A 24,090-nucleotide genomic window follows, 5' to 3' on the forward strand; every position below is an offset into this window, starting at 1 on the left:
CCCATGTCCTTCTGGATAGTACGGCAACCAGAACTGCAGGCAATATTTCAAATGTAGCCTAGTTAAAGTTTTGTACAGCTGTAACATATCTTACCAACTTTTATATTCAATGCCCGACCGATGAAGGTAAGCATGTTGTATGCCTTCTTGACCACCTTATCCACCTGTGTTGCCACCTTCAGGGATCTGTGGACCTGTATGCCCAGATCTCTCTATATGTCAATACTACTAAAGGTTCGGCCATTTATTGTATAATTCATACCTGAATTTGTTCTTCCAAATTGCATCACCTCACATTTGTCCAGATTAAACTCCATCTGCCATTTCTCTACCCAAATCTGCAATCTCTCTATAGCTCGCTGTGTCCTTTGACAATTCCCCTCACTATCTACAACTCTACTAATTTTGGTGTCATTTGAAAACTTGCTAATTAGACCACCTACATCTTCCTCCAGATCTTTTATATATATATATATATATATATATATATATGTACACACATACACACACAAACAACAAAAGTTCCAGCACTGACCCCCTGCGGAACACCACTAGTTACTGATCTCCATTCCAAAAAGTACCCCCCACTGCTTCTCTCTGTCTTCTATGACCAAGCCAGTTTTGTATTGATCTAGCCAGTTCATCACAATCTCATAAGAATTTACCTTTTGTATCGGCCTGCCATGATGTACCTTATCAAATGCCTTACTAAAGTCCATGTAGACACCATCCACTGCCCTTCCCTCATCAATCATATTTGTTACCTCCTCAAAATACTCAATCAAGTTAGTGAGACATGGCCTTCCCCACACAAACCCATGTTGCCTGTCACTAACAAGTGATGGGGGTGTGATGGCCTAGTGGTATTATCATTGGACTGTTAATTCAGAGACCCAGATAATGTTCTAGGGACTCAGGTTTGAATCCTGCCATGGTGGAATTTGAATTTTAAAAAAATCTGGAGGTCTAATGTTGACCATGAATCCATCATCAATTGTCAAAAAAACCCATCTGATTCACTCATGTCCTTTAGGGAAAGAAACTCTTGTCCTTACCTGGTCTGGTCTACATGTGACTCCAGACCCACAGCAATGTGTTTGACTCTTATTTGCCCTCTGGGCAGTTAGGGATAGGCAATAAATGCTGGCCTAACCTTCGATGTCCTCATCCCATGAATGAATAAAAAAAAGTCCATTCTCTTCTAAATGTGAATAAATCCTGTCTCTCAGTATCTTCTCCAGCAACTTGCCCACTACTGACGTCAGGGTCACCAGCCTGTAATTATCTGGATTATCTCTGTTTCCTTTCTTAAACAGGAGAACAACATTGGCCATTCTCCAGTCCCCTGGAAGCTCGCCTGAGGCATATGAGAATATATAGATATCAGTTAAGGACCCACCTACTTCCTCCCTTGCCTCCTGCAGTGTTCTGGGATTGATCCCATTTGGCCCTGGTACTTGTCTACCTTGACGTCTTTCAGGACACTCAATGTTTCCTCCTTCTTTATGTTGACCTGCCCAAGAGTATTCACACACCTTTCTCTGACTGCAACATCCCTGTCTTTGGTGAATACTGGTGTAAAGAATCAATAAGGATCTCACTCATTTTCTGAGTCTCCAAACATAACCTCCCTCCTTTATCCTTCAGTGGGTCTACCCTTTCCCTAACTACCCTCTTGTTCCTAATGCTTTGGGATTCTCTTTAACCCTGTTGGCCAAGAACATTTCATAGTCCCTTTTAGCCCTCCTAACTCCCTGTTTGAGCTCCTTCTGACTTTCTCTTTTCTCTATTCTTGAAGGATTTGTCTGATTTTTAATTACTTAGACCTTAGGCGTGCTTCCTTCCTGTTGGGACTTAATGAGTATATCATTTATCATTGTGGCTTAGCTGGCAGACCCTGGTGAGGTAGCTTCTTCTGTCGATTTCTCAAACCTTGGACTTTACAGTGAGATGTGCAGTGATTCCATTACCCACCAATGTTATGAGTTCATGAATATGAAAACTCACAGAATATGGGCAATTTTATGTCATAACATTGGTGTTTTTGAAGGTGATGATGCTCATCAATCGCAGCGAGTGTTCTTACCACCACTCCTGATCTTTTTGTCATTCCATGGGGTGTGGTGGAGGCATCGGATAGCCCTCTCACTCTCCCGCCTGTTGCGAGTGGCTGATTAATAGCCACTTAAAGGCTATGTTCCTCCTCCAATTTTTCCTGCCATTGTGCAGACCTCCAAGGTCTGTGCATGGCATCAAGCTATGGAAACCAGAAGTCTACGCATCTGCACTCCAAACAGTGTGCACAGACCTTCTGTTTGGCAGCACAAACCTTAGCAGCATAGGGGGAGCTTTGCTTAAGGCCTTATTCTTCCTGTGGGACTACTTTAATCACAGCAGGGGGGTAATTTACCTGCACTTCACTCAATCTAGTCTACTGTATTCGCTGCTCACGATGTGGTCTCCTCTACATTAGGGAAACGAAGCATAGACTGGGTGACCACCATGTGAACACTGACATTCTGTCCTCAAAAAAGCCCCAGAGCCTGTCACTTCAACACACCACCATGTTCCCTGGTCAACATCTGTCTCAGGCTTGCTGCAGTGTTCAAGCAATGCTCAGCATAAGCTGGAAAAACAGCATCTTACTTTCCACTTGGCAATCCTGCAACCTTCTGGACTCAATATAGAGTTCAACAATTTTAGGAACAAAAACAAAGTTGCTGGAAAAGCTCAGCAGGTCTGGCAACATCTGTGAAGGAAGAACAGAGTTAACATTTCAGGTCCGGTGACCCTTCCTCAGAACTGATGGTGGCTGGAAAAACGTCAGTTCATATGCAGAAAAAAAGGAGCGAGGGATGGGGTATGGAGTAAACGATAGGATAGAGCCTAAAAAGAGAGAAGAGCAGTTGGACAGACAAAGAGTTGATAATGACCAGGCTGGGAGGATGAATAGTTGTTAATGGGGACGATTAGTGACTAATAACAGGTAGTGTGTAATGGCAGGCTATGTGGAAACAAAGCCTGATGTGTGGGATGGGGTCTGGGACATGGGAGAGTTTCCCATGTCCCACAAATGCTGCCAGACCTGCTGAGCTTTTCCAGCAACTTTGTTTTTGTTCCTGATTTACAGCATCTGCAGTTCTTTCCGTTTTCAACAATCTTAGGGCTTGAGGTACCTTTTCCCATGAATGTACTTTAAACACCATGCACCAGGCCTGGTAATCACATGGGCTGCGAGCACAAACAACCCATTGTCAGCCACTAATGGTCCCCATTCATGGCTGTTCATACTCCCAGGCTGACCTTCACCCATTCCTTTGTTTACCCAACTGTTTTTGTCTCTCTCTGAGCTCCATCTTTACCTATTGTTTTCTCCTTCTCCTCCTCCCACCCTTCTCGAGCGTATATACCAACCTTTTCCTAGCTCCGATCAGTTCTGAGAAAGGTTAACTGAACTCGAAACATTAACTCTGCTTTCAGTCCACAGATGCTGCCAGACCCACCGGGCTTTTCCAGCAATTTCTGATTTGGGTTTGGATTTTCAGCATTCGCAGTTCTTTGTTTTTTTACAGGTGGGTAGCCTCGCAGCTTTTAATGTGTGAGCTGGCATTGGCCAAGGAGGGTGGATTGAATGCCTGGGAGTCTCCTGTGACCATTGCAGACATGTCTCCCTGTTCCAAGGTTGTACCCCACCTTTAACCCTCACCACTACTGGTCTATCATACCTGGCCCCCTAGCCAACTCATTGCCTACACTCCCACCCCACACCCCCAACCCCACGCCCTCCTCCCATCCACTCACTGGGATCTGCCAGCCAAATTTGAATGGTACCCTAATGATATATTCATGTAGTTCCAGCAGTGGTCACCATTCAAAACAATCAGATTGTCCAGCAGCACTCGAAGGCAGGCTCTCCTCTCCAGATGGTTGTACAGGTCTCAACTTTGGGCCATTACTTTTGGCCCTGTTGACCTCACTGTATAATCCCTTTCCATTTCCAGTTTGCAAATTGTTATGAGCTGAAGAATTAAGCCTAAGATTGCACGCATGCCATAAAATGCCCTCGTTCAGCACAATCTGTTGCATGTGTCTTCTTTTCTGAGCTGAGAAGGTAGCACCTTGCACAGATTGATTACGAACCCCATTCAAGTTTGCTTCTGCAATGTTGTGTGCAATGTGTCCTGCTTCAAATACCATGTCTGATCGCTAGAGCATTTTGATAGAGCTTTTATTTTGTTGAAAACGTCTTGCATCACCTTCAGCTTCTTACCCTTTATTGGAGAGCAATTTATTGGTGCTGGTTACATCCAAGTAGACACATAGATCTATAGCAATTAATGCTTGGAGGCCTTATGTGCAAAACTTCAAAGAGTAACGTTCTGATGCATCAAACACCTCGAGGCAGATGATGTTATTTATCATTGCCTGAAATATAAAATAACTTTTTCACTAAGAATGTTTACTGCATTCAGTTCAACACACTCACGGTGTTAGGTCACTATTAAATTATAGGCAAATATTTAATCCAGTCTTCAGATGTGAGCCAGGAAGTGGGGAAAAAAGACTATAGAATTGGGAGGATGAATGAGGCATGGACTGCTCCTCCTCTTATCAATTATCCCCTAACTTAAATTCAATCAGTGATGGGGTATGTCAAAGGTAGCCTTCCTGGCCTGAAGCCAGTTGAGGCCATTCTGCCCCAAATCCTGCCCCTGGTTAAATTGTTAGGATTGAAGAGTTGTTGATCCTCAGAATGGCCAGCAGCTCTTGGAGATGGTGCTTCTGTCCTTAAAGTGAAGGAGGCCCTGACACCAGGCAGTTAACTGGCTAATACTCATGTACTTGTACTGGGGCTTCTGATTATTCTGATGATGATGTTGACCATGGCTCTGCAGTCAGTGGATAGAACCGTTGCCATTAAAGGCAACATTTAGAGCCTGATTCGATTTCCACAGCAGCAGAAGTAGGCCATTTAACCCATGAACTTTGCTCTGCTCTTCAATAACATCATGGCTGATCTTGTTATCATCAACTCCACTTTCCTGCCTTTTCCCCATTACCCTTGATTCCCTAAGTGATGAATAATGTCTCCAGCCTTCAATACACTCAATGACCCAGCCTCAATAGTCCTCTGCAGCAAAGAATTCTACAGATTCACCACCCTCTAAGAGAAGGAATTCTTCTCCATTTTGTCTTAGATGTGTGGCCCATTATCCTGAGATTATTCCCTCCAGTCCTAGGATCTGTCACAAGGGGAAAAAAAATTCTCCACATCAACGCTGTCAAGGCCCCTAAGAATCCTGGATGTTTCAATTAAGGTCGAAGCGGATCCAATGGCACCCACCAACAAACCTGTGAAAGCTGCTTATTTTTAGTTTACTAATCTCCATATGTGTTTATAGTAGAGAATGAAAAGCGTGTTTAATGCTTGACCTAATAAACACCCTTGCAGAAGGCAGTAAACATGTAAAGCTGTACTGCTAAGTAACAGATATATAATGATTAACATTTTGGCACCATTGTATCAATTTATATTATTAAGTCCTGAAGCTCTATTACCAAAAGTACAAATTAGTCCTCAGGTTTAGTCCTCCCTGACAGCTAGTGTGTCTTTTCTTTTTCGAAATAAGAAAACCCAAACTTGATCATTTTGAGTTACTTTGCATGAAAATGTCTTTCCACTGATAATTAAAACAGTCACCTTAAATATGAGATGAGTGAGTGACAAGGATTGAGGAGGAGTGAATTTTTGCAGTGTCACAATTGTAAACATGAGTATGAAGGATGTGTCGACAGCCTGAGTAGTATCAGCGGAAAACTATAACGCAGTCAAAGATCAGTATCCACAGTTCTTTTGGTTTTTTGGCAAATACCCTTCTCATGTTCCCAGGGGACAACTTAGGAAAATTAGTCTATAAGCCCGCAAACAACAAACTTTGTAAGAAGGGACTGGAGTTGTGAAGCCTGATGTGAGTGAACCCAGAGGCAGCCACATGCAGTAACTCATACTACCACCTGTTGTGCTGCCTTGCTGGCTCCTTCAAGGCTGTGTTCACGCAGTTCTATTAGACTAGGTGGCAGAACTATCTTTCTGTGGAGGGAACCCCCTTGGCAATAGTTGAAGGCCAATTAAGGCTTATTGGTGGGAGCTGACTAGACCTTCTTGCCTACCAAAATATCAAGGAGAAGATTGGCTGCCTGGCAGAGTCTCTTTATGGCAGACGTAGGAAGTGAAGGGAAAGGCGAATGTTTCAGATATCTGGAATCTGCTGTGCCTCAGCACTGGCCACAGATCTCTTCGTGGACAGGTTCCTCACTTATTTTAATTAGTTGGTCAGACAGTGACTCCATCTTGGACACTTTTGATTACCTGGCCTATTGCCTCCTGTATCAATTGACCAAAAACACCATTAACTAACTCATTTCATTTTACAGACAGCAAATACATCATAGAAAGATGAAATACTAACCTAGAAATACTAACAGAGAAATTAATAGTTTGTTGTTACCTCATAGTGCACTTTCTGCAGCCTTGCAATCGGAAAAAAGCCCATAATTATTCCTAATTTTCAGTAGTTTCCTTCATTATTTCTTACCAAGCAGGTACCTTCTGTTCCCAGAACCATTTCCCATGGAAATGGTTAAACAGTAAATTTATTACTCTTGCTTCAAAATAGCTGAACCTTCCATAAGAGCATAAGAAATAGAAAGAAGAATGGACTGTTCGGCTCCTCAAGCCTACTCCACCATTCAATAGGAGCATGACTGATCAAACATTTCAGCCTTCTTTAACTCCTCGTGAACTCTATCTTCAGTCTGAATGTGAGCTCCAATTTGCATTCTGTATGACGAACAGTTGGCTGCAGACCACACAAGACAAAGTTTCAACTGATGTCTTTCACTGATGTTCAAGGGTTTATTGTGAAGCTTGTAGCCATATCTGAACATATCTTTTTCTACTCCCTTCACGTGGCAATTGGAAGTACATGAGCCCTATATCCAAATAGGAAAGATAATCAGTTTTTTTGACACTAACTCCCTCTCATTTTAGTGGTCAAGGGATCGTTTACTGTACAGCTGTTTATAGCTGTTTACAGCTGATGAGATATAACAACTATCTGAGTTCCCTTTGATTGGTAACAATTAAACTGCCCAGGATTAATGTCAGAAAGTCTCTATAGTGCAGATCAGTTGGTACCCCCCCCATCAACTTTAAATTATAGTCCCAAATGATAATATTCTTATAAACCAAAAAATACAGTTTGAAAACATAATAATCTTCAACTACATAAATGCAACAAGGAGCTGACTGAAGAATAAATGTTGGCTGCAATATCTCTGCTTTTGTTATTCAGGTTGTGCCCTTGGTTAATTCATATCCATTTGAAAAGACAGGCAAGACATAGTTTAACACATCATCAAGAAGATGGAACCTCTGGCAATGTAGCATTCCCTCAGGTCCTCCATTGAAATGGCATCTGGGTCTATTTGCTTTAAGTACTGGATTGGGATTTGAACATTGAAACTGGAAATGAGCTGACAGTTGACACACTACCAAGTTGGTTTCATTAAAAACATTTATTGGGCCAACTACTATGCTGCCGTTCAATAATTTCTATCATGTTATTATAGCTACCCTTTGCTTGTAACTCATAAAACTGTAGCTTATAAAACTGTATTAAATGGACATGGTCTTTTAAAGGCATTGAGAACAAACTTTTATTATTTTGCTTTTTGCAGTAGAGAAGAGCTGTTTTCTCCATATCAGCTTTAACACTTACCAGAACAGTCTCCGACTTTGCCATAGATGTTCATGATTTAGCATTTGGGTGTATTTAGGTGTATGGGCAAAACAGTTCAATAAAACAACTTGGGAGGGCTACATTGGTTAAGTTTAATATTACACTTAAATAAAAGGAATATCAGGGATGCTATCTTAGAGGTATGTGATTCTCCCCACCCTTTTCCCACAATTTAACTGGTGAAGGCACAATGGGCTGAATGGTCTCTTGCACAATTCTGTGATTCTAAGTCAAAATATCCCTTTGATAGCATTTCAGAGTGTCAACCTGATGTCAGATCCATCCTTGTCAATGATGGGGACCCATGAGTTTTTAAACTCAGACTGTACGCATGTTTTGTGTCCTCACATATTGATAAATTCTGATTTTTATGAACAAAGTTTTCTACGCAGAGGATGTCAAATTGACCAGTGGACTGATCTTTCTTTCATTGCCTTTAGATTTGTTGTGCTATTGAGAGTAATCTTTTATGGGTCTTTCCTGTCAGAGGTGTAATACTATCATATGCTTGCTGAAAATTATTTTTTCTTAAGATTCACCTTTCAGCATTTCTTGCATCTTTTGAACTGTGAGCGTCTCCCAAGTTTAGGGTCACCGTGCAGTTCCTTCTCAGTTGTTCAGTTCAAGCACTTGGATAAAATGACCAGTCCATGTTTGCTGTGCCTTTACTGGCATACATGTATGTTTGGTATACTTTTTTGGGCATGCCAGAACGTTACATCAACATTGGTTTTTCTTAATTATTCTGATGTTACCGAGGTGGAAATGATTGAGCATTCTGACATGGCAGCTATTGCATACACAAGAATATAAGGAATAAAAACAAAAGAGAGATCAAAAATCCCTCAAGCCTGCTCCATCATTCAGTAAGCTAACAAGGGTTCTTCCACCTCAACTCTACTTCCAATGCTTCAACTCTGAATTCACGTTACATCCAAAAGTCTATCAATCCTAGTCTTGAATATATTCAAGAATTGGGCATCTACCATTCTTTGGATGGAGAATACCAAAGATTCACCATCTTTTGAATGAAGAAATTTCTCCTCATCTCTGTTCTAATTGTCCAGCACATACATGTTTAAATCTAAACCATATAGTCAACTGCTGGGATAGATTTGTCACTAGTATGCACTGATGAGACATTAGGAATGCAAATATACTGGGGCAAGTTGACAGCTAGACACAAAAATCATTTCTAATATTTATGAATTACTGATATCAAATCGCCAGCCATGCTAGTTTTAAAATGGTAATGAACCAGAGGGACAGTGTGTTACCTATACTAGATTTACATGGATACATTTTATTATCGAGAATTTACTCAGGAGAATGAGCAAATTACATCAGATTTATACCAATATAAAATTATGAGAGTAATGTGCCTTTTGTTTCACGAGTGGGAAGGATTGTACGGACATGATACCTTGGGTCTCCATAACAAGTGAAATTAAAGTCATAAGTCATTGCCTGACAGCACATTATGGTGTGTTCCATGTAAGTGATAGAAAACACAGGAAATATAGGTGAAAAGACTACTGTAGCTTTAGCCCATTCCAATTATCAACAAAGGCAGATTTTAAACGGTCGTTATAAAACATGTTCACCTTGAAATTTCAACAATTATTTATAAGTAGTTTGGTGTATCCATGAATACAATGAATATCATATGCTAATTTTTAAATATTTGAAGATGAAGAATTTGCACCTTTGTACAATAGTTTTAACAACCTCAGGACACTTCAAAGTGCCTTACCATTAATTAAGTCCTTTGACATATAATTGCTAGAGGGAAATACAGCAGTCAATTTGGATGCAGCCAAATTTCACAAAGGACATTGTGGAAATGACCGGATCATCTGACTAATGATATAAAACAAAGAACTGCAGATGTTGGGATCTGAAACAAAAACAGAAATTGCTGGAGAAACTCAGCAGGTCTAGCAGCATCTATGGGAAGAAAGCAGAGTTAACATTTGGGTTCAATGACTCTTCATCAGAACTGAAAGGAGATTCATCAAATTAAAGCATAGTGGAGATCATGCACTTGTGTCTGATGTCCATCAATGACAGAAGGTCTCATGCATATCACATCCTCTTTCTCCAGGGGGATTTGTGCGCAGGCATAGTTGTAGAAGAGAGGTATGCAAGCTTCCATGTGCTCCAACAGCTATTGTTTTACAACACGATGCAGATCTTTAAAGGACTGATCATCAGTTATGTCCATTTTCTTTTTCTTCCAACAAATCTAAGCCTTAGGGGCATGCCATCAAGGAATACCAATATTTGTATGACAGAAACCCAGACATTTACTGCTGTGAACCCTTTGCTTTGTTGTTAAATGGGAGCTTAATAATGGACAATGGGAAGCTTGTAAAGGTTGTAACAGAGAATTTTAGAGAAAGCTTTTGCCATAAATCATGAGTGTCCTGCTACCAGCAATATGTTCACGCATCACCTAACTAGATGGCATTCAATAAAAGAAAGGGACTAAGGAAGGTCAACATGGTTTATACAATTCATCATTTTTGTCAGGCCTATTTTGAAGGACAACATGATGGTGTTTTGCTCAATTTTATGGCCATTCTGCACTACAGTGGTAAGGCAAATCACATTTTGGTGCCATACGAAGCAATACTGACAAGGTTTTTTTTAATGCTTTTTAGGTTGTAGTGTTAAATCATGTCAATAGGATTGCAAATTGATTGCAACAACAGCTTGTTGTATAGTGTATTAAATGTACATACTGTATGTCATTGCATGTCAGAGATTTTGCTGAAAATGGTGCTAGATTCAAAGACAACTCGCTGTAATACTCTATGGCAGTCAAGTGCTTTTCATCACTGCCTTGAAATAGTCCAAGAATTAATCATGTCATAGCCATTCTCTCAAGATCTGGTTGACTGAAAGGTTACTGTTACTAGACCAAAAATCTCATTTTTATAGAGAAAATATTAACTTAGATCTTGATTTTTTCAGATGGCCCCAACTAAAAGGAATGCTCTACTGTCAAACGCCATAAATCTTTCGAACGGAAAACCAAACCATTAGCAGATGCATATATTAAACAGGAAAATAGAACTAAAAACAGACCATATTTTATCTGGTGCATTGTTGCCTCCTGTCACTGCTGCCACTCTTGACAAGTTTTTAAGAGATTCAGTCACAGTTCATTTGGAAAGCTGATGGGCTGAAATGTGTTTTTAATTGTCAATTAAAGATGGTTATGCTTGACAGAGCAAACTACCTTGATGAGATCAAGTGAACCTGATGTGGCAATAAAAATTCTTCCTGTTCGCTATGTTTACTGACATCACAAATATGCTGCTGAAGATCTCTCCCAAAGAATTGTAGCAAACTTGTTCTTTTTAAAATGTACATACGATTTAAGTAGGAATAGCAACCTTCACAAAATCTCCGTCTTATCACTAAATGCAGCAATCAATTTTTTATTTAACCTGGTCAAGTAAATAAAGTTATCAACAGTGTGGGACTAGCCATCTGGAATAATTTGGTCTTTTTCACTCATCGGCTCTTCTGATTACAGGAAAAGAATTGTGTCTAATTAGAGAAAAGAGGCTTTAGATTATCAGTGCTTGCTTAGTGCAACAGCTAATATTTTACAATGTAGATTAAAAAGATGATTGAATAGCAGTTTTCTTCTACACATGAGTGCACAAATTCCTTTTGCATTTGATTATTAGTCAACTGATCTGAACACATAGAGGAAAATCAGCAAGAAAGGATCACGCACTATAATGGTTTCCATAATGATTGTACATTCATTAAGTGTTAGGAAAAAGATAAGGAGATTTTTATTTCTCTCAGACGGTTGTGTGACTTTGGAAATATCTGTCTCAGAAAGTGGTGGCAGCAGAGTCATTGAATATTTTTAATGCGTATGTAGATGGATTCTGGTTCATTGCAGGAATCAGACGCTATTGGGAGTACTTGGGAATTCAAAACACAAACAGGTGAGCCAAAATATGAAATAAAATACAAAAGAACTGCGGATGCTGTGAATCAGGGACAAAAACAAAGTTGCTGGAAAAGCTCAACAGGTCTGGCAGCATCTGTGAAGTAAACAAAAGTTAACGTTTCGGGTCCGGTGACCCTTCCTGTCGGTGACCCTTCCTCAGAAGGGTCACCGGACCCGAAACATTAACTCTTTTTTTCCTTCACAGATGCTGCCAGACCTGCTGAGCTTTTCCAGCAGCTCTTCCTTGTTATCTCAGATTCTCCAGCATCTGCAGTTCCTACTATCTCTCAAACAATTTTAACCCCACTGCGAAGCCTCTTCTAAAGATGCCTACCCTGAAGAAGTTAAACTCCTCCCTCCGGAACAACCTCATTGGATTTCTCTCCCACTGCAACTGTCTCGTGATCTCTTCGGCCTTGAAACTGCTCGACCACTTCCTGAAGCTCCTACTGCTAACCTCATCCTGCCCCCTTGACTTCCTCCCTGGACTGACCTATCTCCTCCCTAACTCCCCACCTACACTCATCTTTACTGGCTCCACCCCTGCCTCTTTGACCTGTCTGTCTCCTCTCCACCTATCTTCTCCTTTATCCATCTTCTAACCGCCTCCCCCTCTCTCCCTATTTATTTCAGAACCCCCTTCCCCTCCCCCATTCCTGAAGAAGGGTCTAGGCCCGAAACGTCAGCCTTCCTGCTCCTCTGATGCTGCTTGGCCTGCTGTGTTCATCCAGCTCTACACCTTGTTATCTCTGAGCTTTTCCAGCAACTTTGTTTTTGTTCCTGAGCCAAAATATTATTGAATGATGGAGTAGACCTGAGGGGCTGAATGGCTTACTCTTGTTCCTAATACATATGACTGTATGCATGTTTATATGTTGGTACAAGAAGGGCCAATTCAACAGTCCACAAAGCAAATGTTTTAATTGTTTCAGTCTAGAAAGAGCACAGCTCATCATTTTCGATTGTCTCATTCCTTTATCAATTGGTTCAATTTTTTTAATCATATGCAATTTGCAGTACAGTCAGTTCTGCTATAACACGTGTTTCTTCAACATGAATTGGTTTTAATCTGACAGGAAAGTTATAAAGCGCGAACTTCCATTATCTGTATCAGCTATAACGTGATTCTAGCTCCATTAGTTTAAATGTCGCGGATATTGCAGATTTTTTTTATAACGTGAGATTGCTCAAGATTGGAACTGTAGAATGGACTGTATTACTGATGTCTAAATGTCTGAAGTTGTGTGCTGTTGCAGGTATACAAATTTCTCATAAGTGTGTTTCCAAATTTCATCATTTGGAAAAAGAAGCTGAAGTGTTTTAAGGTTTACATGGAATGTATTTGTATCGGATACTTGCCTAGATCTCCAGGCACCAATCATGGAGTCTAATGGTCTGATTTCTCTGACTTCCAAAACCTTTGTGCTTGTTTTTGTCCTGAACCAAGTTCTGCATCATCATTTGCTGTCAACTCCATGCATTCATGTAGTTGCATTTTGTCATTTAAGTGTATGTGTTCATTCTGTCTTGCTGAGTTTTCAATGCACAGGAAGATTGATGGAGTTGAGCGATGATATCGTTCATCCCTGAAATAACCAGCATGTTTGCAAGTTGACAAGAAGGTAAACATGTACATCTATTATTGATTAATAATCTCTGTTCATAAGTCTTCTTGGTTTATCTTTCCATGTCTGTTGCGAGGGAGCCAGAATAATATATTTTTATTGATGCAATGCTGCCTAAATTGGTCCGACGCTCTATGAACACTAAATCACGCAGGTATTAAAGCACAGATATTGGACATTCAGCGATCTCAACTGGTACTAATCCCAATCCTGTGTGTGCACACTTTTCCCATGTCAGTTTATTTCTCTTTCCTTTAGTGGTGATCCCTCAAGACAGTGATGTGAACAAACGGGAGGATTGATTGGAACGTTGTTTTGCTCCAGAAGTAAAGGAACATGCAGTGAGCCAGAGGAATGAGGTATAACCTGAATCCACTATCAAATGACTTTCACATCAGTAGCCCCAGGCAAGAAAAATAAGATAATCCCATCAGTGTAAGATTGTCCCATTTCAATACCCCGTCAAAACCTGTAACGTGCCTGGAGATCCCACCCAGACATATGGGACAAGAATGGCCATGAGGTATTGTGTGAGATACCCCAGCAGGAAACAGCACATTTAGGAGCATGAATGAGGGTGCAACGGGTGAAGAAAAAAGGTGAATAATGTGACAAAATAAGATTCTCCAGCATCTGCAGTTCCTACTATCTCTAATACAAAGTATTGTCTGATTACAAGCAACTACAGGTGAAAAAAAGGGGAAGTGTGGTCTCTGTGAAGGTCCTGTGCTTATGTCTGCAGAAAGGCAGTATATAAAAGGCTTGCAAAAACATTCGAATAAGTTCATGCTTGCAGAGCTGTGCTATGATAATGGGATTGTTGCAAAATCATTCTGGATGTTCACTGATGTGAACATGAAACCTAACAGGAACCAAGTCAGCAGTCAGGTGGAAGGCAAGAGGATGACAGTGCTTGAGTTTCACATCAACTGCAGTGTAATTTAATTCTGTGTATGTTGTTAATGTTACTAACGTGAGGAAGCTAACGAGTCAAATCACTGCCGTTTGGACGAGTCATCAGAAAGAGCATTTTGTTCCATCTACCTGATGTGTTCACAAGTTTCTAAACTAAAAGAAGTTTGATTTTAAGAATGATATAACACTATTTTCTCAGCATGAGATGTTAGCTGTTGAGGTTTTCCACAATAAAAAAAAACCAGAACTTGAGCAATAAATCTACTCCAATCATACCTTGTTCAATTGTGCCGTATAAATGCTGTGATGACAATAGCAGGTTGGAAGCTTTGAAATAAGTAACTCACCTCCCAACTCCACAAAGTCTGTTCACCATCTACAAAGGCACAAATGAGGTTCCTGATAAGTCAAACACCTGACTTGGAACTATATCAGCATTCATTCATTGTTGCTGAGTTTTGGAATTCCATTCCTAACATACCTGACCTCATCCTTACCAATCTTCAGGCTACAGATACATCTGTCTATGAATGTATTGGCAAGAGCGACCAATGAGCTGCACAGTTCCTGTGGAGATGAATTCCTGCCTTCACATTGAAAATACCCTTCCTGGTGTTGTTTGGCACTATCACTGTACTGAATAGGACAGATCTAGCATATCAAGACTAATCACCCATGAGGAACTGTGGGCCATTAAATGCAGCAGAATTTTACTCCAATACAATCTGTAGCCTCATGGCCCAGCACATCCCTCACTGACCCATTTCCTTCAAACCAGCTGATCAACGCTCAGTCAATGGAGAGCGCATGATAGCATGCCATAAACAGCACCAGGCATTCAGAAAAATGAGGTGCCAACCTGTTGAAGACATCAAACAAAACTACTTGAATGTCAAACAGCATAAGCAGCAAGTAATTGACAGAGGTAAGTGATCCTACAAACAACGGATCAGATCTAAGCTCTGCAATCCTGCCAGCTGTGAATGGTGAATTGTCCATCACCATTGGACGAGAAGGAGGCTCTGCAAATATCCCCATCAATGATGGAGGAGCCCGACACATCAATGCAAAAAGACAAGGCTGAAGCATTTGCAGTAATCTTCTACCAGAAGTCCCGGGTGGATGATCTATCACAGCCTCTAAGGTTTTAGAGTAGATTTGTAGCTCGGGTTGTGGATGTTGTAGTTGGTTGACTCGCTGAGCTGTTCATTATTTCGCAGATGTTTCGTTACCATGCTGGGTAACATCATCAGTGCAGCTTCTGATGAAGCATCGGCGTGTTTTCCCACCTGGCGCTTCATCGGAGGCTGCACTGGTGATGTTACCGAGCATGGTAACGAAATGTCTGCAAAACAGCGAACCAGCTCCGTGAGCCAACCAACTACAACTATCACTGCCTCCTCCAATGATCCCCAGCATTCAGTCTTCAGCCAATTCGATTCACTCTGTTTGATATTAAGAAAGTGTTGCGGGCATTGGATACTGCAAAAGGCTATGAGCCCTGACAATATTCCAGCAATAGCACTGAAAAGTGATGCTCCAGAACATGCAGCTCCCCAAGCTTTTCCAGTACAGTTGTAATACTGACATATACCCAACAATGTGGAAAATTACCCAGGTGTGTTCCTGTATATAAAAGCAGGACACATCTAACCTGGCCAACTGCTGTGCCAATGTCCTATGAACTTCTTCAGCTGCTTTATCAATGATCTTCCCTCCACCATAAAGTCAGAAGTGGGAATGTTCACCGAAAATTGCACAAGGTTCAGCACCATTTGGGAGTCCTCAGCTACTGAAGCAGTCATTGTTCAGCTGTAACAAGATCTGGACAACGCCCAGGCTTGGGCTGACAAGTGGCAAGTAACATTCGGGCCACACAAATGGCAGGCAATGTCTCTTATTTGGAGATGGTCAATCTAACCACTGCCCCTTAATGTTCAACGGTGTTGGCATCACTGAATTCCCTACCATCAGCATCCTGGAGGTTACCATCAACTAGAAAATCAATTGGACTCCTCATATAAACACAGAGTCTACAAAGGGAGGTCAGAAGCCAAGAATACTATAGTGAGTAACTCACCTCATGACAAGCTTTAGGGAGTCCACCACCTACAAGGCACAAATCAGAAATGTGATGGAATACTCCCCATTTGTCTGGATGGATGCAGCTCCAACAACACAAAAATCTTGACACCATCCAGGAAAAAGCAGTTCACTTGACTGGTAACACATCCTCAAGTATCCACTCTATCTACCACCAATGCTCAGTAGCAGCAGTGTGTACTATCTATAACAAAACCAGAAATTGACGGAAAAGCTCAGCAGGTCTGGCAGCATCAGTGTAGAGAAATCAGAGTTAACATTTCAGGTCCAGTGATCTTTCCTCAGAACCCTACTATCTATAAGGTGCACTGCAGCAATTCACCAAAGATCTGTAGACATCATCTTCCAAACCCATAATAACTTCCATCTAGAAGGACAAGGGCAGAAAATAGATGTGAACACTAGCATCTGTCAGTTCCCTTCCAAGCCACTCACCATCCTGACTTGGAAATATAGCACCATTCCTTCACCATCGCTGTCAAAATCCTGGATTTCCCTCCCTAAGGGCATTGTTGGACTACCGATTACACAGGGACTGCAGCAGTTCACCATCATCACCTCAAGAGCAACAAGGGATAGGCAATAAATGCTGGCCCATCTAGTGACATCCAAGCTCCACAAGTGAATTAAAGAAACCAGCACTGAGCATACATTTGCACCACATGGAATGCAGTGGTTCAAGAAGGTGACCTACGACTGGCAACAAATGCTGATTCCATTTTTAAAAAAAAGAATTGCACCTAAAACACAGATTGGTAAAAATAACCAAGAACTTTAGTACTCGAGGGAATTGTTGAAATAAATATCATGGATGCATTTAAGGTGTGGAGACATAGACAAGAGAGAGAGGACTAGAAGAATACACTGAAATGAAAAGCTGACAGATGATTCTATTGAGGTGCATGCAGCTGCGAAATGGTCCGTTTGTGCCAAATGGCCTGTATCTGTGCTTATACTTTATTTTAATTCAACAAAGTTTTAAGCTTAGTAGAACATAATATCTCTTGCTTCGTCTGTACTAAAGTGGGCAAAAACAGCTCATTGTCATTTAACAGATAGGATCATAGGAGCAGGCAGTTTAATTCAGCTTAATGGTCATTATTTTTGAGTTTGGTGATCATTTAAGCTTCCATTATAAGTCTCAATTACGTTTCACCTTCTATTAATACATTATAATCTAAATTAGACTCCGTGCTTTCTTTAATTCTTTGAAACAGGGGATCATCATCACTGCCGTCATAAAACAGTATGGATCTGTGATTTAACATACAAACACAGAAGATAGGATCAAGAGGAGTCCATTTGACCCTTTGAGCCTGCTCCAGATTCATCATGATTATGGTTGATCATGTAACTCAATAGCCTAATCCTGCTTTTTCCCCATAACCTTTGATCCCATTCTCCCCAAGTGCTGTATCTAGCCGCCTCTTGAGTACTTTCAATAATTAAGTTCACTTTCACCATTTACCATCAGGACAGAGCTGATGCCCCAGTCAGCGAGAGCTTGTTGGTCCTGGAGTTGGATAAATACACTTTGCCACATTAGCGGAGAACAGCCAAGAATGTGTGAAACCACGAGGTCAGTGTGCAGGCAAAGCGTTTAATGGATTCACCCTCAATAAATATATGGCTTTTAGAAATGTTGTCTTTAGTGAAGAGAATTACTTGCAGAACTTTGTCCAGCTTCTGATATAGCAGCAGCACTCTTGCTCCTATCTAAACAGGACTGTGTAGGGGTTAGCAGACAGCTGATAATGTTATTCTCCAGGAGACTGTTCTGGGAACGCTGAACTTGTAGATCTTCCTAAATTTACGCATTTAGAAAGATGTCAAATGCAATGAACTCATTATTCATATTAGTATTTGATCTTGAGATACTGTTACAACATTAGAAATGGAAAGCACTGAAGTATTTACCATTCCTGCAGGATTTACCCTGTTTTGAGGCATTTTCAGGAATTAAGCTTTCATTAGGTCAAAAACCTCACGTAAAATTGTTTCAAAATCTCAGATAATTAGAATCTGGTTAATCTATGAAGCCTATTTCATTTCAGTATACCTGGACTTCAAGGCTTTAAAACTATAATTTGATGGAAAGTAATATACTTAAAGAGAATAGAATAAAAGAACCGACTCATAAAAATGAAAGATTCCACATAGCACATTGATAGCATTGTAGTCATATCAACAAACCATTTTTATTAGATCAACAATGCTGTCCAGTAAAACACCGAGTAAATGGAGCCAATCTACAGTGCGTGTCAAGATTTGTCTTCTTAGCATATGGGCAACTACCTCACAAGCATAAATCTGACTTTCGACAACACACACAATCAAGAACATATTCTGGTTTTCATAAGAGACACAATACACCTAAGGTGCTTTTGAAAACAGCCAAGGTGTTAAATATTAAACCTGCAGAAATCGTAAAGAAAGATCTATGATGACATTCAAATCCGATTGTATTGAATCCTAATATAAACCATATGTTGACAAGAGAAGGTAAAGAGTCTACAAAGGAATGCAAACAGGTTAGTGTGTGAGTAAAAAACATTGGCAGAAGGAGTATAATGTGGGAAAGTTTGAACTTGCCCACTTTCACATGAAGAATTGAAAGCAGTATATTATCAGATGGCAGATATTGCAGAGTTCAGAAGTGTATCTGGATCTGGATGTCCTGGTATATGAATCACAAAGTTTGTATGCAGGTAGAGCAAATGATTAGGAAGGCAAATGCCATTTATTTCATTGGGAATTAAATATAAATGTGGGAAAGTTTCACTGCAGCTATACAGAGCCTTGATGTGACCACATCTGCATTAGTGTGTACAGTTTTGGTTCTCTTACTTTGAAAGAATGATGTAGTTGTTCTAGAAGCAGGGTAGAGAGGGTTCACTTGATTCATTTCTGGCATGAAGAGCATATCTTATGAAGAAAGGTTTGGCAGATTTGGTCATTATCCATTGAAGTTTTTAAAAAAATGAGAGGGGTTCTCACAGTACCCCCTAACAACGTTACTGGTGAATTTTACAATGATCTCTCACTTGAATGTTGAAACATATAAGAGGACATAATAGGGTGGCTATTAGGAGGATGTTTCTTAGTCAAGAACTAAGTGATAGAGTTTAGTAATAAGATGGAGATGAGGAGAAATTTATTCAAGACAGATCTAAATAGATACTTGAAAATCAAGGGAGTCAAGTGTTATCACAGAATTACAGAATTGTTATGCTGCAGAAGGAGGCCATCTGGCCCATCGTGCCTGCAATGGATCTTCAAACAAGTGTCATTACCCAGTGCCAATCTCCTGCTCTCTCCCCATATCCTTTTTTAGTATGTCCCATATATTATTTCTATTTAAGTAATCACCCAAAGCCCTCAAGTACTGAAATTGAACCTGCATCCTCACAGAATTGAAAGACCAGCTATTCAATCTTCACCAGTTGAATGATGAAGCAGGCTTGAAATTTCGTATGGCCAATTGCTACTCCTAAATCCTGTGTTCTTCTTTTTCTATTTTGTCTGTAATAAAACTTTGCAAACTTTTACAGAGGTATGCTGGAAGTTGAGACTACTGTGGTCAACATGATCTGAGTTGGGAGATATTGGCCCAGGCATCAATTATTACCGATTTTGATTTAAACTCAGAATTGGAAGTAATTGAAGAAGAAGAAGAAGAAATCAAATCACTTCTTGCGCCGAGAGTAAAGGAGAATTGCATTTGTATGGCATCTTTGACAATGACAATACATCAAAAAACAGTTCACAGCTAATAAATATCTTCTATTGTAATTATGGGCAATTTGACAGCTTACCCATGCACAACAATCTCCTATAAATAACAATGTAATAACATTCAGAAAATCTGCTTTTTTGATGTTGACTGAGGGGTAACTATTGGTCAGGACTTCACAGTCTTCTTTAAAATAGTGCTGTGGGATAGTTTCGTACTTATTGAGATGGAATAATTCAATATTTCATCCAAAAGGCAAACAATGAAACATTCCATCCCCACTGCACTTGAGTATCAACCTAATTTTATTTTTATACTTAAGTGGGATTTGAGCTCAAGACTTTTAGATTCAAAGGTTTGACTATCAACTGAATGGCAGCTTAGAACTGATTACTACAGGACAGCTAACTTCAGAAAAAGAATCGAGAAAACATGCCTTAAAAATATCGGAGTCCAGAAGATGCTTATCATCTCCCACTTTGATCACCATACATTCAGAATGCCTGGATGCAGATCCATGGATTTATTCAGCCTGTTTTAATGACCTGCTCCAGTTCCTCAGTTGGCCCTGATGTCAAAAGAAATAAAAGTGAACTCTAAATTTCTGCAGTTAACCCACACGATGGCAGAAGCACCAATGCCCTGTGCGAAGTTATTACCATCTGAAGTCCCCACCTGCTTCAAGAAAACCACCGTCATCTCAGTGCCAAAGAAAAATCATGCAGCATGCTTCAATGATTAGTAACTGGTGGCTCTGACATCCACAATTATGTAGGGCTTCGAGAGGTTGGTCAAGGCTCACATCAAATCTAGCCTCGCAGATTGCCTTGATCCTTTGCAATTCACCTACCTATGCAACGGGTCCACAGCAGACGCCATTTCCCTGGTCCTACAATCATCCTTGGAGCATCTGGACAACAAGGATACCTATGTCAGCCTCCTACTTATTAACTACTGCTCCGCCTTCAATACCATAATTCCACAGAAACTCCCCTCCAAACTCTGGGAACCAGGTCTCTGCTCCCGTCTCTGTAACTGGATTCTCAACTTCCTGACCAACAGACCACAGTCAGTAAGCGACAACACTTCCTCCATGATACTCCTCAACACCAGTGGCCTGCAAGGCTACATACTCAGCCCCCTGCTCTTGTAGCCTTTGTATTTATACAGTGAGTCCAGCTGAGTTTCTGGTCAATGGTACCTCGAAAGATGTTGATAGTGCAGGATTCGGTGATGATAATACCGTCGAATGTTGCACATGTACTGATAATATTAAACCCCCAACTCCTCCACCAACTGCAGGTTACAGTGAAAGAATGGCCTCTGACCTTTTAAAAACAATCACGAAGCTGTATTTCTAATCTCTGCAAGTAATAAATTTTGTGTTATTAAAACAAAGATGTAGGAATTCTCAGTGATATTTGTGCAAGACTCTCGTTAGACCTCAGCTGGAGTATTGTGTGCAGTTCTGGGCATCACATTGTAGGAAAGATGTGAATGCATTGGAGAGAGTGCAATTTGCAAGAGTGGTTCCAGAAGTGAGTTATGGGCAATGAAGGGTCTAGGCCCGAAACGTCAGCCTCTCTGCTCCTATGATGCTGCTTGGCCTGCTGTGTTCATCCAGCCCTGCACCTTGTTGTCTCGGATTCTCCAGCATCTGCAGTTCCTACTATCTATGGGCAATGAAGATAGGTTGAAGCAGCTGGGACTGTTCGCCTTAAGGAGAAAAAGGCTGAGAGGACATGCTGTTTGAGGTTTTCAAAAACATGAGCGGTCTAAATAGAGTATAGAGTAGACAGGGAGAAGCTGTTCCCACTTGTAACAGAGACAATAATGAAAGAATGTGGATTTAAGATTGTGCGCAAAAAAATGCAAGGGTAATATGAGGAAAAACATTTTCATAGGGTGAGTTGTTAAGACATGGATGCAGTGCCTGCAAGTGCAGGTTCAATTGAGGTATTTGAGAGGGTATTGGGGTAATATTTTGATAGAAATAATGTGTAAAGGGATGGGGAGAAATCAGGAGATCGGTATCAGGTACTGATGACCACATGAAGAGCCAGTGCAGGCAGAATGGGTTGAATGGCCTCTTTCTGTTCTATAACAATCCTGTTAATCTGTGATTCTTATTCCTGAGATGACCATAGGAGAAACTTTAAAAAGGAGATATTGACCTCAACTACTCAGCCAGCCAATCAAACAGGAAGGAATTCCAGACTGCTAACGTCAACTGTAGCCTTTTGGTTGCCACTTTAATATAATGTTGATAACCTGGTATTCCTCAATTATTTTGCACCCAGGTTGTTGCTAATCAAATAATTTCTCTGTCAAGCAGCCTTCTGGTTTACAGACCTTGTGAGTTGCTTTAAAAAGGCACATTTTTTCATCTTGTGCTCATCAGGGCAATTCACAAAAACAAAATTTAAGGGGAAACCAACATTTATATTGTTTGACAGGAGAATGTGGATTGATTTGCAAGTAGTTTCTGATGGGTAGAGATGTTGCCATAAGGAATACACCAGTTCATGATGGTTGACAGTTAACTGCCCAGGCATTCATTAAATTTTAAACAAGGCAGGTTGGCACGGATTTGTCAATGCATTGTTCTGAGAAATGAATCTGCAAGTTACTCTTAAATTGGAACTCTTAAGAACTGACCTGATGAATCCAAGGTGAAAATCTTTGACAAGATGTGCCTTTCTTCACCAACACTCATATTTTATACTCCCAAATGGCTATTTGATAAATAGATTACTCATTTAATAACAACTTGAGGTCAAAATCATGAAGGGGGTCAAAATTATCAATGTCCTTTCTTTTCAGATGGTATCAAAATGAACCAGCAAAGGGCTGAAACCAATTTTGTTGACTTGAAACAGGTGCAGTGCATGTGAATGTTATTGCTGTCTGTACAGATGATGGTCTTGTGTTTTAATATATAAACTTCCAGTACATACAAGTTTACCACACTGCAAACCCGACAGACAATGTTCATCAGAGAGCTTCATCAAAATGTTTTTCTCAGCAACACTTGACTTCTTTAACTTATGACAAAATAAACAAGGAGCAGGATAGGCTAACCAGACCCTTGAGCCTGCTCTGCCATGCAATAAGATCATAGCTGATCGATTGTAACTTCAAATCCACATTCCTGCCCAGACTTGTAACCTTTCATCCCTTTGCTTAACGAGAATATATCTACTTTTGCCTTACAAATATTTGACTCACTTTTCAGGAAGAAGGATTCAAAGATCTCTAAATTACAGTGCATTTGAGCATAGTCTGTCCAACCTTTCTTCATCAAACTTCCTGTTTTCAATTCAGTTTGTTGGATCTCCAACTGCCTTTGAATTGAGTGGCTTGAGAAGCCAACTCAGAGGACATATAAGAGTCAGTCATATTGCTATGGATCTGGAGCTACGTGCAGGCCAGACTGGTTATCCTTTCCCAGAAGGAAGCTGGTGTTTTGTCAACAACAAAAACAGAAATTGTTGGAATAGCTCAACAGGTCCAGCAACATCTGTGGAGAGAAATACGTGTTAACAGTTCGGGCCGAACTGAGTTCTGAGGAAGGGTCACTTGACTGAAACATTAACTCTTATTTCTTGCTACAGATACTGCCAGAGCTCCTGAGCATTTCCAGCAATTTCTGTTTTTGTAGTGTTTTGTCAAAATGTCTCTCCTTTCAACACTTTACAAGTTCTGTACTGCCAGTGATTTTACTTTTTTTTAATCTTCCTTGATTACTTATCTTTGTGCTTCTTTTTGCCTTCTTAATGTTTCTTTAAAATTTAGTTCCTAGCTTTTTCATTTCTGTTTTGTCATCCTTTCTTTTGCTGTCTGTATACTTGGTTTGCCTTATCCTTTAAATTTTGTCCTTTTCCCTTATTCATCCATGATGTATCATTATTGGTTATCTTCTTCCTTTTCTGTAGG

Source organism: Rhincodon typus, chromosome 7 (assembly GCF_021869965.1).
Source record: "Rhincodon typus isolate 14 chromosome 7, sRhiTyp1.1, whole genome shotgun sequence".
Classification (NCBI taxonomy): Eukaryota; Metazoa; Chordata; class Chondrichthyes; order Orectolobiformes; family Rhincodontidae; genus Rhincodon; species Rhincodon typus.